The following is a 12,698-nucleotide window of genomic DNA, read 5'->3' as shown; positions in this document are numbered from 1 at the left end:
GTATTCAACACTGGAAATTAAACAAGGCTGATTGGACTCAATTTGAATACTTATGTTCACAAAATATTTCGGCGGATAAATTTGAAAATCATCCTGACCCTATTCAAAAATTTACTGAAATTTTATTAAACACGGCAAATGAGTGCATACCTAAAACCTCAACGAATTCTACGAGAATCAAAAAACCATGGTTTACAGAAGAATGCGATGCAGCTATTAAAGCTCGCAAAAAAGCAGAAAGACTTTTTCACAAATCACCATCTTCTATAAATCTTAATAATTTTTGGATATTCCGAGCAAAAGCCAGAAGAACTATAAATTACAGTTAAAGAAAGTCTTGGAAAAATTTTGTTTCAAATCTAAATTCACATACACCTATTCACAAGATCTGGAATGCTATAAGGAAAATAAAAGGAAAAGGTTCTGGCGGAAAATATCAACATCTTAATGTTGGAAATCAAATTGTCACAGATCAAAAAGAAATTTCAAATGAAATAGCCGAAGCAATTGCTAGAAATTCCTCGACAAGTAAGATGAACAATAATTTTATAACTTATAAAAATTTACAGGAAAAGAAAACATTAGAATTCACTTCTGAAAACAAAGAATGTTATAATGAACCATTTACTTTCGATAAATTACAAAAACCCTTAGATAAATCCCATGATACAGCAGTGGGACCGGATCAGATTCATTATCAATTAATTAAACACCTTCCAAAAAGCAGCAAAGAATGTCTTTTGCGAATTTTTAAAACGATCTGGGAAAAAGGTAATTTTCCACAATCCTGGACACAGGCAACAATTATTCCTATTCCAAAGCCTGGAAAGGACCATGCAGATCCAAATAACTATAGACCAATTGCTTTAACAAGCTGCATATGCAAAACCATGGAACGGATGATCAATGAACGCTTGATATGGTTTCTTGAAACTAATAATATTATAACAAATATACAATGTGGTTTTAGAAAAAACCGAAGTACAATAGACCATCTAGTAAGGCTGGAAACCTATATTCGAGATGCCTTTGTTAAAAAAGAACATGCAGTATCTATATTTTTTGATTTGGAAAAAGCATACGATACTACTTGGAAATATGGTATCATGAGAGATCTTTTTAATATTGGCCTCAAAGGAAATTTATATTTATCAAAAAAATTTTAAATGACAGAAATTTTAATGTACGTTTAGGGTCTACAACCTCAAACAATTTTAACCAAGAAATGGGTTTACCGCAAGGAAGTATCCTATCAGTCACATTATTTAGTATAGAAATAAACAGTTTAGCTGAAGTACTTAAAAATGACATGCTTGGTAGTTTATATGTTGATGACTTTGTCCTTTGTTACAAATCCAAAAATATGAAATCAATTGAGCGAAAATTACAGTCTTGTCTAAACAAAATACAAATTTGGGCCGAAGAGAATGGTTTTAAATTTTCAAAAAACAAAACTGCATGCATATGCGTACATTTCTGTTCCAAACGAAAAGCCCACGATGATCCGCATTTGCAATTAGATGGCGATACAATAAAAGTACTTAAAGTTTAAGATTAAATTTTAGGTGTCATATTTGATAAAAAACTGTCTTTTATTCCACATATCAAAATGCTTAAAGAAAAATGTACTAAAGCTCTAGATTCAAGGATTCCGAGCTACCTTTGAATATTGTAAAACCTACTACTCGTTCTGAAATACCGCCATGGAAATTAATTAAACCACTTGTAAATACTACCCTAACAGAATTCATAAAGTCAGAAACAAATCCCATTGTTTTCAAACAAAAATTAGCAGAACTTAAACAATCCAAACATTCCACAATCGAGATTTATACAGATGGTTCAAAAGACAAAAAGAAAGTTGCTGCCGCTGCAGTGGTTGAAAATAATGTGTTTTCTACCCGAATTCCAAATGAATCAACAATTTTTACAGCCGAAGCAAAGGCAATACAACTTGCATTTGATTATATACAATCATCTAGTGATAACATGTTTACAATTTTTTCAGACTCCCTCTCCTGTTTACAATACATAAACAGTATGTATTGATCACCCATACATTTTAGATATCTTAATCCAAATACCATAATTTCATTAATCAAGGTAGAATTGTTGAATTTTGTTGGAGTCCAGGCCATATTGGTATCTCTGGAAACACTAAGGCTGATAGTGCTGCGAAAAATGCACTTCAGTATGAAAATTCCTTACACTGATTTAAAATATTTAGTAAAAAATATGTAAATTCTCTTTGGCAAATATTTTGGGATTTTTGCGATGCTAATAAACTCTATACAATACAGAACAAAGTCAATCAATCATTTGATTTCGGCCTGAAACGTCAGGACGAAGTCATTATATCAAGATTACGCATCGGACATTCAAGGTTTACTCATTCATGTTTACTTAACAGGGAACATCAACCTGAATGTATCTCGTGTGACTATGCAATAACTATACAACATTTACTATTAGAATGTTCCGATTTTTCGCCTATACGTAGTAGACTCTTTAATAATGTGCATACAATGCATGATCTTTTTAAAAACACTAATCCTTTTACAATTTTAAAGTACTTACAAGAAACTGATGTAAATGAATACATTTTAATTAACAATTGTTTGTGATTAATAATTTAGCTGCTTGTATAAATTTTTAAGGTCCGTCGGATGGGACGTAAAATGGTGCCCCGTGACAAGGATTACAACCCCCTTGGCACGTAAAAGATCGTTTTTCTGGTTTTCGAAAAAGAGTAGGCTCACTCAGAGAAACCCAAAACTTTCAAAACTGGCCACACGATATAACTTTTTATCGCCGATATATGACTGAAATAGTGCCGATTCGGCGTAAAACATTAATCAATCAATCTCTAACCACTGCGCCACGCGGGCGACTCATCATCCAAAGTAAATATTACCTATAATTTCTTCAAGATACTTTTAATTATATATTAAATTGCAGCTTACCATGTTTCACTGCACGAAGTGTCCTAAGCTGTCCTTTGAGCGGCGAAGTCTATGTGAGTGGCACGTGTTTGAGAAGCATAGCGGCTTTGGCTATCAGTGCACCATTTGTTTGAATGTTTTAACCAGCCTCACAACCATTCGGGCAGATTTCTTCTGCCGAGGAAGAAATCCACCGACACATACATAGCAGAGGAGGCAGAGGAACACCGCAAATTTATGAAAAGTTTGAACCAGAATTTTTGTGAAGCAGGAAGATCAGAGACGAACGCCCTCAGAACGTCATCAAATCCAGCAGAACAACAGAAAAAGGTCACACCAGAGAAGTCCGAGTCACAAGCAGGAGAAGAAAGAGAATCAACAAAATGAGAACTAGATCTGAAGATACTAGAAGAGTCATGGAGAAGGAATCAAGCTCTGCAAGACTAGACAAGTAACACCACCAATAAGGAACCTGAGATAAAGTCACAAATGGAGAAGGCACCAGTAGTGGACATCTTGAAAGCAGAAGATGACCGTCTTTCGCTTTATGCCTGGAAGTTCTCAGATGCTCAAATGCAGGAGGTGTTTGAAGAGATTGTAGAATCGATGCCCAGACTCGCCAATGAAGCAAGGTTTCCCCCACTAAAGAAAATATCATCAGCCCCTTCAACACCAGGCTTCGGGGCCACCAACGTTGAGATTTTCTCAAATCTCAGATGTCTCAGAAAATGTGAGTTTTTCTCGTGCCACAAAATAAATATTTTCTCAACTCAGACTAATCTTTCGAGTTTTTTCCACAAATCTGAGATCTTTCTCAAATCTGAGATTTTTCTCAAACATGCGTGCCAACAACGTTTTTCAGATTAAGCTGAGAAAAAAATCTGAGATTTCTCAGAAAGTCTTGAGATTGGCACATAGTAGTCTCAAATAAAATCTCACAGAATGATAATATGGTAAAATATTTACATTTCGAAATATTTCTTCTTAAAATTCTTTGCAAATTAGAAAAGTTAATGTTCTCATGAACTACCATGGATGAGTAAGAATATTTCCATGGTGATGTGACTGAAGTCAAGAAATAGTGCAAACTTTTTTTTTCAAAAATGATCGTTGAATGACAAAAATATTTGGCATGTCATCAGAAAAATAATGTAAATATAAGACATGAATTTAATATTTGAGAATTCATGAGGTACATGAACTACAATGCTTCACGCCTGCATATTTATGATGAAGCGCTAACGCGTTTCATCAAATATGACGGCGTGAAGCGTCGTAGTTAATGTCCTCATGAATTCTCAAAAATTAAATTCATCTCTTAGATGGTTTCAAATGTAATGACAGTGCATACTTTTATCCATGAATACACGAAATTAACATGCAAGCACAGAAAGCATGTTAATTGCTCCCAAAACAAGATACCGTATTTGAGCTAGAAAAGGGGGGAGGGCGGGTCTTGCTCACAAGTAAAAAATCTTATTATATTGTCCACGCATTAAAACAATCCATTTGAAACTTAACCAAAAGAAAAAAAAGTAAGAAAACAAGGAAAACATAAAGAATAAAAGCAACATTTATGTGGCACGTTATACATAATATGTATATCTTCAATCATACAGGAATGAATTAATTCTAAATACATTCATATATATATATATATATATATATATATATATATATATATATATATATATATATATATTCATTCATTCATATCTAATTGTGCTATTTATGGTTAGGCAAATTTATAAATTCACAATGTACATGTATATCAGAAAAGGAAATATGACTAGATAAAATATTAAACCTCCACGGCCTCTTCTTTGTTCTTTCTCCGGTAGTAATTTTTTACTTGTACAATATACATGTACGTACCTTTCGCCGGTGTAAATTATACGCAAATATTGAAAGAATGTTCAGGCCTGTAGCAACGGTTTCAAAAGTGAAGGGGGAGGGGGGCAACTTCCTCAAAAAAAAAAATCTGACAAAAAAGCTAATTTACTGTCCAAATCCTGCTGGAATTTGCCTGTGCTCGACCCTAAAACATCAAAAAAAAGGGGGGGGGGCAACCAGCATCTATAGGAAAATTTACTATAACAAAAACTATACTTAGAAAAAGGGGCGGGACCCGCTGCGTTCTACGGGCCTGAATGTTGTCTAAAATTCTGTGAACAAATATTGCCATGCTTTGGAAATAATTTACAAATCACAATTTATTAATGATTATAAGTTTGTCTAATTTGGTTCTTAACTAAATCTATATCACTCTTAATTGATCTTGATTGAGAATTGGGATCTACTTTATACTCACAATGCATCGCACACAAAAATCCTTGACCGTTCATATTATTTATAAGATTAAGCCTGACTTATGACCATTCTAAAGAACATGTATAAATCACGACAAGAACTTACAGTAATCTTTTTAATACGACCAGTTACATTTTGAAATAAAAATTAAAAAAACCTACAAGTTTGGTCCTTAGTTTCAAATATTACATGAACACTCCGTGAAACTTTTATATACGATATGATAATAGGAATTAATCAGTTATTGTCCACACTTCATTTCACTATGCACCTTTATATACATGTATAAACACAACACCTTGATATGCATTGTAGCGCACCGAGCAGGTTGACGCCAGGTTTATTATATTGAATATATTCAAATCTACAAACAAAGCAGTTTTGATATAACATTAGGCCCACATACTAAAAGGCAAAAACACAAAAAGCGAATTTTAATGATAATGCAATAAAGTTTAAAGCCTCCTCCGCCCTCCAGGAAAAACCATAGATAAAAAACAAATATTTTGAAGAAACTATGGAAACCTGTGTGTCCGCGGCAAATTGCAGAGTAAGCGAAAAAGTTGAGTGGCGGACCCTCACTTATGTTTTAAACATCCAAAATTTTTTTTCTAAATTTATGAAAATATAAATTTTACTATTGTATTCATAAAAAATAAAAAGTAGCGTGCGCTAAAAAGTGAACTCTTATAACCACCCGTAAAAACAATCGAACACGTTTTCTTAATACCGACATTTCATTGGCTGAAACCTACATAACAATTTCACCTTAGTAACACCACACTTTCGTATTCGTTTACATGTCGTCAGGACAATTATTTTTCGCTATACTTCGTAACGCGAAAAAATATAAGTCCACACTTCGTTTCACTATGCACCTTTACACCTTAATATGCATTGTAGCGCACCGAGCAGGTTGACAATAGACATTACCAAAGAAAGGGAGAGAAAAGAGCGAGAAAAAAAAAATATATGTATAACTCACAACAACAATTGTTTTGACACATTTAACCTTTTTTCTAAAGAGTCTTTAACAAACATTTTTGCTAGACACAGATTTCCATCGCCCGTGCCTTTGTAAACACCTTTCATTAACACCAACATTTGCAGCAGCAGTTGCACCTCCTAATCTTTTGCGATAAGTGCTTCATTTCCATCTCTATATTGATCGTTTTTGCATTTTTCAATAATAATTTTTAAATAATTTTGTTCAACAATGATATTATTGCATTTCAAAGAACTCAGCTCGTCAAATCTCAAAAAACCAGCAAAAGCTATCAAAATCATAGCTAAATTTCTCAAATAAAAGAACATATGTACTGTCTGTATACAAATCACACAAATCTTGTAACATCTGACGGTCGACTGGATCTTTCCTGCGCACCGGTCTACCAGTTAAACGTTTTGCTGATTCCTGTAATGATTTCAAGAAGGAATTTTCGGTAGGATCTGGATAACCATTAATTTCATGCATCCATTTAATCGAATAAATAGCACTGTTCACTGTAGAATACGACGCAAGAATCTAGCAAATAAGTAATATATAATGCAACGTGTACCGGCTGCGCTAGTATTTCACTTTGCTCGTGCTCATTTATGAACTTCTTCCATCGTTGAAAATTATGTTTGTAGGCCTTGTTGGTGCCGTTACTCTTCGATGTTAAGAGATATCCACACATATGCTCACTGAAAGACCCCAGCTTGCTGCCCAATGAAATGCCACTATCAGTAACTGCTTTGTTTATATGTAACTGCACTCCTAATCCTGGAAAAAATATTCATTTCCATTAAAATATATCCATAATCTTGTGCACTGACTGTCAATTCTAGAATTAAATCCTCAATAGCAACATCTTAAATTTCAAAGGAAATTTTGCAAATACTGATTTGTTACTCTTGCCATGCGTTATTAATTTTTCATTAGGCAAATAATCATAAAATTTAACAAAATGTTTGAAACAGTTTCCCTCAAATATCAAAGGTCAATATGGAGATGACTTCCACTCTGGAATAATCAACGTACCTGAGGCCTTTTCCGCTACCATTTTGTTAATAACTCTAGGTATAAAACTGGGCGGGGAACTAACCAACTATTTTCACTTACCCATACCTGTGTAAAAGCGTCAATTGCCTCTGTACCAGGACACCAATATTTTGAATTGAATCTTTAACATTTTTTATTGTAATGAGTTGCAAACCTATCAACAGTATGAACTCCCCACAATTTCTCATAAATGTCAAATACCTCATCGTGAACTGACCAATCGTCCATGTCAGTTACACGGCTTAAAAAATCTGCCCTTTTGTTTTCATTTCTAGGCTTCCATACATTTTGAACCTGAACACTGTTTTCACTACAAGTTTCAAATATTTGATTTGCAATAATTTGTAAATATGGCGTTTTGCTCCCAACTTGCATAATTTTTTAAACGTTTTTACTGTCCGAAATTACGCTTACCTTTGTGTTTTCAATGATACTGTCTTTACTTTTCATAACCCTGTTAACAGTTTCAAGCTCTCTCCATGTTGAGCTCTGCATCGCCTCTTCTTCTGTCCAATTTCCAACTACACTACCCATAAAAACATCTTCATTTCTCTCATTCAGACTTTCAAAATAACCACCAAAGCCTACATCTGAGGCATCGCAATATAAATACAAATTGCATACATCTGATGCGCTTACCAAATCAATTGAACAACCATTTTCGTTCAATGTTGACACACTTTTGCGCCAAAACTCAATTTCTTTCAAAGTTTCCGCAGTTATTTTTACCTGAGCTTCCCAGCTAGCTTTGCTTGACATGCAGTAATATAAAAATCTTGTTCTCATTCTAACAATATCACCAAAAACGACTTTCATAGATATTATTTGACCAACAATTTTAGCCAAAAATTTTACATGAAAATAAAGAACATGTACTTCGCAGTGTAAGGCATCTAAGCAAGAATTTAAACGTTGTATTCTGTCACCACTGACGTGAACTTGACCTCTTTCTGTATTCCACTGCAGACCTAACCATAAACAATTTTGACTTGGAACCCAATTACATTTTTCTTCTGCAAACAAGAAGCCCAAATTTTGAAAAATGTGTTTTATTGAATTACTTGCATTTGATGCCTCATCAAAATTTCTGCCTGCAACTATACCGTCATCTAAAAATGTAATAATCTTTATTCCTTCTGACCTTAAGCGTTTCACCGGTTTTCGAAGAACTTTAGAAAATATGTACCCTGCTGTAGAAATGCCAAAAGGTAGTACATTAAAAACAAAATAAGAAACTTTTCCATTTTCTTTCCATGAAAACCCTAAATATTGTCAATGTTCCTCGTGTATTTCTAAATGATGATAAGCTGAGATTTTAGGTCAAAAGTAAACATAAAATCTCCGACTTTAAGCATTTCCTTTGCTGTTATAGCATCCTCGTATCTAAACTTAAACTTGTGTAAATGAGGATTAATATGTCTACAATCAAGTACCAACCTTGACTTACCTTTTCTATTTTTAGCCACAGTCAAAGGATTTACAACTGTAGGTTTTTCAGACACCCGTGACACACACACCCCTTTTCTACCAAATTTCTGATCTCACCTGTGACGAAATCTGGTTCATCTCTCGCTGACCTATTGTTGTTTAATTCAATTGCCACAGGGTTAGTTTTGAATGGAATTCTATAACCTGACTTTATAACATCCAAAACTGTTTTACCTGTTCCAATTTTCTCCCACTCATCGTAGTGTGATCTTAAGCGACCAACTGGAGATTTTTTATTTATTATATCATTAAAATGTTCCAAAGAATGAGTGCACTTTAGTACGTCATTTGGAACCTTTTCGGCTACCCATTTTAAGCTTTACATTACAATATATCGCTTAATTAATCTATGATTATTGTGCAAGCATATTCTTTTGATATTTATTCCTTGAGTTTTTTGTCATATATATTTCTATAATTACAGACAATGCCATTGAAAAGAACATGTACAAGCCTTAAATTCCGGAAATTTGAACGGGACCACTTTCGAATTTAAGGTATCCGCAAATAGGCGGAGACATTCAAAAATCGCATGGATGTGGAATGTAAACACTAGCACATATGATTTTTTTAACACTGCGAATTTAAATGGAGAAGAGAGAGATTGTGTAGTTTCATGGTGCACAAATAATGATTCTAGTGTTTAGAGATGGGGAAGATGTCTCGCCCTACAGACCATTATACAGAGGCGACATGAGCCTGTACATGTACTTACTAATCACACTGCCAATACCAGAATTCTTTCAAAACACCCCTAATGAAAAATATAAAGTAAAATATGAGACATATAATCTTCAAACCCTATTAAAATTTGCGCAAAAATCTTCCATAGTTTGAAGTTGGAAGTACGATAGATACTGTCACAATAGAAACTTTCAATGACAAACACAATGAAATGTTCAATGAAAGCCTTATCGTATCGAACAGTGGAATGTCATGTGAGTAAAGTGATTATAATATCAATCGTTGACACTCGGTGAACTGTTAATTTAGTGGCTAATTCGACCGTAGTTTGGAGACTTTTTCAAAAAATTTGATATGAGCCGCAATTTGTCCAACATTGTCCTTTGGATATGTTGAAGTTTAAATTAAAATACACATTCTGTGCAAATGAGACCAATGGACAAGTTGCGGCTCGATGTAAACAATGTCGTTGAAAACTGGTATGCATATGAATAACAATAGAAATGTGACAAAACTGTTAGACCCCCGTCTCAAAAGCTAGTGTCGCTCGGCATTACTTAATACTTTCATGTAATATAATATACCAAAACCTGCTCTCAAGACATTGTTTAATACCTATAAAACATAAAGTTTATGAACTTCGGAATTTTATTTTGCGCAAAACACCGGGACATAACTCTCATAGCTTAAGTGCACTCATCCTTTGAAATAGATAAAAAATCATCGAAGTTTTCACTTATCTTATTTGATCTTTCTTTGTGCAATCTCGACTCCAGTGCCCCTTTGCCCCGCAATCAAAACATCTGCCGGGTTTTCCACTGCTCGTTGACTTCTCGTCAGTCTCCATTCGAGTGGCTGTTGCCGGTTTCTTTTGATAGGGTTCAAATCTAGATCGCTCCCTCCCGTTGAAACCTTTCCTCTCGGCCCTCATCTGTGCTTTGTACATCTTCTTCTCATCATCCGAATCGTCTGCTATCGGATTGGCTTCGTACTCTTGAACCACTCTCCAACCGAGCTGCGACGAATCGGCTATCTTATTAACTTTTTGACGATTCTTAACCAATTCTATACCTTCAGCGATACTGCTTTTGGCTGACTCCACTCTGTCGTCGCTGTTTAAATGCTCCCTGGCCTCTTTCAGTTTGGTTAGAACTTTCGCTTCATGCTTATATTGGTTCTCATTTCCTTTTTTACGAAAAACATAATGTTCATTCAAATTTTCTTCAATTTTGCTGATTCGAGACGTGGAAATTTGCTGAATGTCTTGTTGGAATACCGTCAATCGAATGTCCATCATATCTTTTAGATTGTCTAACAATTCTGACTGTTGACGAGACACAGCTAGATTAACTTCTTCAGAAATTGCACCCTGTATCTGCCTGGCGTCCATGACCAAAAACACGACTTGCTCGGGATAGCGTGCGCTAGAAAGTGAACTCTTACTAACCACCCGTAAATACAATCGAACACGTTTTCTCAATACCGACATTTCATTGGCTGAAACCTACATAACAATTTCACCTTAATAACACCACACTTTCGTATTCGTTTACATGTCCTCAGGACAATTATTTTTCGCTATACTTCGTAACGCAAAAAAATGTAAATTGTCACTTGATAAGCGTATGTGAGATTGATTTGGGTTTTCAGTTACGACTTAAAATTGTCCACTATATCCCTGAACTATCAGTGAAAAGCTGGAGGGTGTCTTGTGAACTCCATTCAGTATCAGGGAAATAAACTACCCCATTGAAGTTGTTTAAAAATTCTAACCAAATCTGAATGTCAAGTTTCATATAACATATGGTGATATTAACATGGTGATAAGGTTTGTACTGCCCATCATAGCATTATAGAACCGCCTATTAGAAGCTCGACTACCTGGAATAGCCTTAGCAACAAAAAAAAAATCATTTTTCCTACTCTATATGCTCTGAAGAGATGTTATGGTAATTGTTCTTTTTTCAATATTATGTTCTAGTATTTGTGAAATTTCATGGACTTAAACGGATGGAATTCGGATTCGCATTTTAACTGTATCTATTTCCAAACCCAAGAATACTAGGCATGTAGTGGGGTCCTGTGCTTTGTCTGGATTAAGGGGAATGCCCATTTCTGCACTCAGACTTTGGAATGTATAGCAAGATTTGGCAGTGACTAGTGTCTACCCTTCCCGCAAAAAAAAAGTCATCTAAATAGTGATGTACCATATTCAATCCCGATTGTTTCCCAACCAGCCATTCCAGGAATGTTGAAAATGTGTCAAAGATTTTACAAGATATTGAGCAACCAAAGGGCAACATTTTGTCAATATAAGCTCCCCTAAAGAAAAGACCCAAAATAATGGACCCTCTGTATAACAACTTAAAACCCTGTTTAAAACCAATATCTAGCATTCTTGCGGATTGCTTATCCGGATATTCATAGAGATATTCTGAAAGTGAATTAGCTATAATTGGGGTACTTCCCAGGGATCAAAGTTGTTTGTTGTTGTTTACCATATCTATTGGACTTTGTTGGGAAAGCAGCATTTGGCTGTTGGGTTTGACCTTGTTTATTTGAGAAGAAATGAAATGTCTGAAATGAACTGTCATGCATTGTTGTTGAATTTGCAAGGCAGGTGTTGGATGGGTGGATGTTGTTACATTTCAAGCATCTATGAAGATAGGGACAATTTAGCCTATGACATGAGCATTTCTAGTTATAGTCGAAGCATTTGAGAATTCTACCCCCTCTTCAGTTCTGAATTTGAGGTGCAGTGGGTGTCATGTAAAGCATCCAGAGCTCTGCATCAACCACACCCCAATCCCGAGTCGTATTGATCGATGCCCTTAGACGGTATTGCTCATCATAAGTGAGCCAGCCCTGTGATCTCTGTGCACCTAGCCTAATGTCATGCATATACTTAAGAAATTGCTGAACTTTCTCGAGGTGAACAGCTGTATAAACGCTCATATAAATAATAAAGGCGTCAGTGCAACGATCAGTTGTTTTAATTTTATACATTTGTTTGGGTTGTGAAATTAATTGCCCATTGGGGTCTATTGCTAGGGGTGGAGGAAACCCGGGTTCCTTATCAGGAATGTCCCCGAATTGACAAATTTTTGATTTTTTTTTTTTTTTTTGCCTGATACTGGCCTCAACATAATAGCCAAGTGAAAACTGTGTAGACCCAACTGACCTAGGCAGGGGTGCTTCAAATGAATTAATACAACTGAACACCACTGAAC

The 12,698-nt window shown here is 35.0% G+C and overlaps 1 pseudogene; it reads right to left on the bottom strand.

The window, feature by feature from the left end:
* Positions 1 to 8,588: 8,588 nt before the first annotated feature.
* Positions 8,589 to 11,077, bottom strand: LOC133173916 (uncharacterized; annotated as a pseudogene).
* Between the last annotated feature and the right edge of the window lie 1,621 nt (positions 11,078 to 12,698).

The sequence above is a fragment of the Saccostrea echinata genome, unplaced genomic scaffold (assembly GCF_033153115.1).
Source record: "Saccostrea echinata isolate AGI-Se365-2 ecotype Australia unplaced genomic scaffold, CSIRO_AGI_Sech_v1 ptg000056l, whole genome shotgun sequence".
Classification (NCBI taxonomy): Eukaryota; Metazoa; Mollusca; class Bivalvia; order Ostreida; family Ostreidae; genus Saccostrea; species Saccostrea echinata.
Note: the sequence above shows the minus strand (reverse complement) of the source record. Positions and strands in the feature narration are given on the sequence as shown.